This window comes from Dipodomys spectabilis, unplaced genomic scaffold, assembly GCF_019054845.1.
Source record: "Dipodomys spectabilis isolate Male_0828 unplaced genomic scaffold, ASM1905484v1 ptg000557l, whole genome shotgun sequence".
Classification (NCBI taxonomy): domain Eukaryota; kingdom Metazoa; phylum Chordata; class Mammalia; order Rodentia; family Heteromyidae; genus Dipodomys; species Dipodomys spectabilis.
Genome location: NW_024871234.1, coordinates 487336 through 493761, shown reverse-complemented (window position 1 = coordinate 493761; position 6426 = coordinate 487336). Strand labels below are relative to the sequence as shown.

At 42.3% G+C, this 6426-nt stretch overlaps 1 pseudogene; it reads right to left on the bottom strand.

Moving 5' to 3' along the window:
• Positions 1-2256: 2256 nt before the first annotated feature.
• Positions 2257-3253, bottom strand: LOC122100044 (annotated as a pseudogene).
• Between the last annotated feature and the right edge of the window lie 3173 nt (positions 3254-6426).

Here is a 6426-nt window from a genome sequence, read left to right as displayed (position 1 = left end):
TGTTCACAATAGCCAGGATATGGAAACAACCCAGATGCTCTCACTACAGATGAATGGATCAAAAAATTGTATTTATATACAATGGAATATTATGCTGCCATTAGAAAGAACAAAATAATGGCATTCACAGGGAAATGGATAGAACTAGAAGAAATCATGTTGAGTGAGGTAAACCAAGAAGAAAGAGACAAATGGCACATGGTCTCCCTGATAAGTGGATGTTAAATCCAGAACATAAGGTAATACAACAAAGTAAACAAGACAAGAAACAAAAGACTCCCACTCATCTAGTCCAATCATTACTAAATGACCCCATGCCGCTGACCACATATGGTATATATGTGCACATCAGAGGGAAACTAGGAGGAGGACACAGAACTAGAGGGAAACGGGAAAACATACAACAGTGAGACCCATCAGCTGCACTGGACATTGATCAAAACAAACCAAGCAACTTAAAGGCAGCGTTGGGAGGGAGGAAATGAGTGGGAAAGAGAGAACAGCTGACACTCTGCAAGAAGAAAGTAATGTAAATATCACTCAATATGGAAGAAATAACTGTATAGTCAAAGCCCATAGAACTCATAAACTTTATGGACCATGATAGGCAATTTGCCCCATGAGTGTTAGAATGTGTTTGTAACTTTAACTAAGCATCACTATCCCCAAATACTTTGAAATTTGTGAAATTATGCAATCAATCACAATAAAAATTTTGGAAAAAAGTACATAAGAAATATGAACACTGACATAAAATACATCATAATTAGGAGAAAGAAGACTTGCATAAATGGAAAATGACTTGCCAGGTGTCATGGACCATCTCACTACCTCTAGCTTCTAAAGTGGCATATTCTAAAGATGGAGGTTCAAAGCAGCACCTGCAGACAAATCTTAAAGACCCTTATTCAATGAATCAGTAAAAGTCAGGAACTAGAGGTGTAGCTAAAGTTCTATGTACAAGCGTTGAACAAAAAAATAAGCAAGAGAGCAAGGTCCTGAGTTCAAACTCCATTGGTGGCATGAAAGATAAATATATCAAAGAAACAAAATTTTGACAATGGCAATTTTAAACTAAGGAAAAACATATACAGGAAAAAGGAAAAGTACATGTCAATACTGTCCTTGAACAGTTTTTTCTCATGTTCATAGCTCCAATTTTGGATATTTGTTGTTGTTGTTGTTTTTTTTTTTTTGGAAATAATTTTTGGAAAGGTTTTTCTTCCTCAGGTTGGTTTTGAATTACCGTCCTCAGATCTCTTCTTTCTGAGTAGCAAAGATCACAGATGTGAGTCATCCTCCCCTACTTAACTTCCTCTTGTTTTTGCAGTATCCAATTAGTTTGTTTAGGATTTCTTATAGTCCCGTACACATTTTAGAATGAATTTTGCAATTAATTTAAACCTAGGTCACAATCTTGTAAGGGGGCATTTTGAATGCAAAGGCAATTTGAAAAGTACTGCTCTTTTAGAATTTTTTTTTTTTTGGTCCAGTCTTGGGGCCTGAATTCTGGGCCTGGGCGCTGTCCCTCAGCTCTTCAGCTAAAGGCTAGTGCGCTACCACTTGAGCCATAGCGCCACTTCGGGCTTTTTCTTTTTGCTTATGTGGTGCTGAGGAATCGAACCCAGGGCCACAGGCATGCAACCCAAGCGCTCTACCACTGAGCCAACTTCCCAGCCCTCTTTTAGAAATATTAAGTCCTAGCTGGGCACTGGTGACTCAAAATTGTTATCCTAGCTTCTAGGAGGCTGAGATCTGAGGATCATAGTTCAAAGCCAGCCTGAGCAAGAAAGTCTGTGATATTCTTACTCTAATTAACCACCCCCTTAACCAGATGTATAGCTGTTGCTTAAAGAAGTAGAGTGCTAGTCTTGAGCAAAAAAGTTCTGGGACGTTGCCCAGGCCATGACTAAAGCTCCACAACTGATAAAAAGTAAAATAAAGTACAATATTGAGTCCTTTAGTCATAAGACAGGGTTATTTTTTTTCCATTTCAGTGCATCTACTTGACTATAAAGGCCTTTTTCCATTTCCAAATCACTCATCTTTTTATTGTTGATGTTCTGTGGTGGTCTTGGTGCTTGAATTCAGGATAGGAGCTATCCTTGAGCTTCATTTAACATGAAGCTAGTACTGTACCACTTGAGATACAGGTCACTTCCAGGATTTTTGGTGATTAATTAGATCTAGGATGTGGTGCAGGAGGAAGGGGAGTAGAAGGAATGGATTGGGGGTGTCCCTCCTTACCCTGGTGCTTTAGTCATATGAGATGGAAAGTTTGCTGAAAATGGGCAGGTCTCCTGAATTGTCCAAGATGGGGGAATCTGACCCAGCATGGCTCCTGCTGCACTGCACAGGTAGCCTTGACCCAAGAGAGAATCCTGAGGGGTGGCATGAGAATCAAACATGTGAGAGAACTCAGACATGGATCAGAATAGGAAGGTGGTGGGGTAGACATGAAAGGCAGCCCCATGAAAGAGGTAAAGAACAAATACCTGGCTCTAGAAGGTGAAGGGGTTATTGGTGCCATCAGGAAGGTTGGATGAGCCCAGGAGGTCATCGGCAATCAGGATGGGTGTTGGGATGATGGACGTGGGGCTATCTAGCAATCAAGTGGTGGCAGCAGTCTCATTGGCACTGGAAAATCCAGCAAAGCTAAAGCTATCCTGGAGATAGGGAAGGTCTGCAGAAAGGTCCTGGCCAGGGCTCTGCGTTCCTTGGTTTTGTGGATGAAGTGGCAGCAGAGCTCATAGAGGCAAAGGTTGGTGACATGGAAGGTGCAACCCAGCTAGATCTTGCACTTGGGATGGCAGGCTAGACTGTGGAGCTTGTGGGTGCTGTGCATGAAGTGACACTTGTCTCTATAGGTGTTTTCTTCAAATTGGAGGAACAGCTAGGTCTTATAGCGCCTGGAGTTGACCTGCCTCTTTTGGTCTGCTTCTGATTGGGCAGCAGCTGCTCAGCACCTGTGAGAAAGAGCAGTGTCTGAAGCTGCTGTCCCTAGAGTACAAGACTGGGACTGGCTCACCCTTCAGGTTGCTGATGACCTAGCTCTGGTGGAACTTGGTGCTGGGCAGGGTGTTGGCCAAGTGCCTCCAAGGGAAACACCTCAGCAGCAGGAGAGACCACTGCCTTCCTGTCCAGCAAGCAGCCCCTTCTCTGGGAGCTCTGTCATTGAGCATCTTGTCAACCAAACCTTGCATAAAGCTTCTCTCAAGTTGAAAATGGTGGCAGATACGAGTGGGGTAGTCATTGTGGACACTGACAGAGGCCCAAAGGTGCAGATTTGGTGTCATGAAGGTCCTGATGTGGGGAAGGTGCTTACTCTCCCACTTAGGTCAGGAGTTCCACATGTCTAATCCCAGGGCCCCTCACCTTTCTCACTCTGCCCTCATAGAACTTTAAGTGGAATTTTTTGTTTTCTTTTTAGATTATAAAATGTCAGTGCATCAAATACAAGGGATTGCTGCATATTAACTGGGTTGCATGTAGTCAGGTTTTTTGTTTGCTTTTTGTCAGTCGTGGGGCTTGAACTCTGGACTTGGGCACTATCCCGTGCTCTTCAGCTCAAGGCGAACATTCTACTGCTTGAGCCACAGCACCACTTCCGGTTTTCTAGTGGTTAATTTGAGATAAGAGTCTCACTGACTTTTCTGCCGGGCTGGCTTTGAACTGTGATCCTTAGATCTCAGCCTCCTGAGTAGCTAGGATTAGAGGCGTGAGCCACTAGCACCCAGCAAGTAGTCAGTTTTTCATCAGAACAAATACCTGAGAAAAGTATCTTCTGAAGTGAGATTATGTGTGTGGAAGGTAGGAAAAAAAAAGAGAAAAACTGGAAATGTTGGCAGATGCTGTAATTTGGGCTTTTGGGGAACAGTGCAAGGATATTATACATTCAATGACACTTTGAATCAAGGTAGTAAGACCCCCTCAAAAATATTAAGTAAAAAAGGGATAGAGGCACAGTTCAAATGTTAGAGCATTGCCTAGTGTGTGTCTGGCCTGGAGTTCACTCCCTAGCCCCAGAGATTTGACTTGGAAGGGGCTAATCTGAGTGTTACATGTAATCAATAGCAGGTTCTCTAGCACTGATCTTTTGATTAAATTGAATTAATGTGTGTGTGTGTGTGTGTGTGTGTGTGTGTGTGTGTGTGTGTGTGTGTGTGGGTGGGTGGTATGGCGTAAGAGATAGCAACTGAGTTTCAATCTTCTCAAGGTGAATATCTAGTTTTCCCAGCACCATTTTCAGAGCCATTTTTTTCTCTGGTAAAAATGAAACAGTATTGATTCAGTTCACTCTAGAAAGATAGAAGGTAGACAGGGACACAAAAGAAATGTTTTGGTCCAGTATTCTGTTTAAATACAGGGCTCAAGCTTTTTGTTATAGCTTTTAGTTTTGTGGCGGGCACTCTGCCACTTGAGCAACACTTTCACTCCCAGCTTTTTCCTGGTGAATTGATGAGAAGTGTCTCTTGAGTAAGTAGTATTATAGTCCTGAGCTTCTGGTACTGAGCTACAAAAGAAAACAAATTTAAATTTTCTAATAGGTTTATTTTTACAGCATAGTTATGGTATAATACAGGTATATCCATATATCTCATACATATTGTGGATTGTTTTCTTTTGCTTTTGTTTTGTTCCAAGGGCTTGAACTCAGGGTCTAGGTGCTCTCCCTGAGCTTTTTTGGTCAAGACTGTTGCTCTACCACACTTTGATCCACACTTTGGATCCACACTTTGTGTTCACACATGGATCAAAGAGAAGGGTTACAAAAATATCTTCTTGTCTTTCTGGCATCTTCTTGAAGGTTTTGGAGAAGAGAAGACCTTTCACAAATGGGGCTATTGGGTATTTGACTTATTGTGAGATGTCTGCTTATCAAATTAAGACATTGTTCAAAGAGCACATTTGAACCAGTCTGTGTTTACATATACAGCATCCAGAAATAATGAAAAACAAAACCAATCAAAAAAGAGAATAATCACTCATTTTCCTGAGTATGAAAACCCAGGAAAATGTTTCTATGCCCTATGAACTTTGACCCCACATGCTATAGCAGGGTTATTTTGGTATAGATTTTCTGGCCCCCTTCATCACACATAGCAGGAGGAGTGCAGGAGGAGCAGCTTATCAGGAAAGCAGCTAGGCAGTGTTGAGATGCAATGCAGGCCCCTTATGGACCCTCTTGATCTAGGTTCTGAAGAGGATGTTTCAAGGTAGAGGCAGTGGGAGTCAACCCCAGAATGGTCAAGCTGAAATCCTGAAAGCCTGTGAACAGCTTTCTATGCCCTGGATTGAGTGAGTTTGCTTATTCTTACATTCATATTCTTCACCCAATAAACAAACATGGCACCTCAAAGAAGAGTCCTGGGCCTGCCCTAGTCCTTGTGAGTGAAAGGTGCTGGAAGCATAGGAAGCACAGTGATCTAGCAGGCAAATCTGGAAGCCTGAAACGCCATGGAAACGGCAGCCCTGGTTACTCAGAACCAACAGATATCCCTTGCATTGGCCCTGAATTCCAGGAGACTTGGCAGTTACCTCTCAATTCTGTGACAAGATGGCTAAAGGCTAAAGGCAATTCTGTCTGAGGAGTGGTGACAAGATGCCTAGAATTACCAACTCAGACCCTAGGAAAGGCTGGAGTTCCAACTCCAATCTCCACTAATCATAAACCAAGGCCAACCAGCTGTATCAATAAAGCCATGTGTCTCCTTGGATAGTAGTTGGAGCTGGCAACAAGTGTCTCACACCTATAATTCTAAATACTCAGAAGGCTCAGATCTAGGGTTTGCAGAAAAATCTGGGCAGAATAGTTCCAAGACTCATATTTCCAGTTAACTAACAACAAAAAAAAAACAAGTCAGTGAAACTTTGGCCTAAGAAGTATAGCACCAAGTGCTATACTTGAGTGAAAAAGCCAAGTGAGAGTGTGAGACTCTGAGTTTAAATCCCAATACTGCTGTTCACACAGGTGTGTACTTCCACACACACATGCACATATCTCTGTGCATCACCTCCTTCTGGGATGCAATAATAGATGCTGAGAGTTAGCTCTAGTATCAATATTAACTCATTTCCAGTTTGATGACTGTATTCTACACACAGCAGTAGTGTGAAAGCTTCTCAGAAAATGAGTCCCACCACGCTTACAGTGATTGAGGATGGGAATAGGTGCATGCCTTCTGCTAGCTTTTGAGGGACCTCACTGTGCATCTGTGGACATTGTCTGTTCAGAAAAAAAGCCTCTTCCCACAGTCACCAACAGCCACCAGAATGTGGGGAGAACTGGTCTGAGTAATGATCACAGGATCTTTATTTCATCTTTGTTAGATCTTTTTGCCTCATGTGGAGTCAGGATGTATGGCAAAGATGATTTTAATAGTTTGATGCACAAAGAGATCATTGAAAAATTACTGATATTTACCA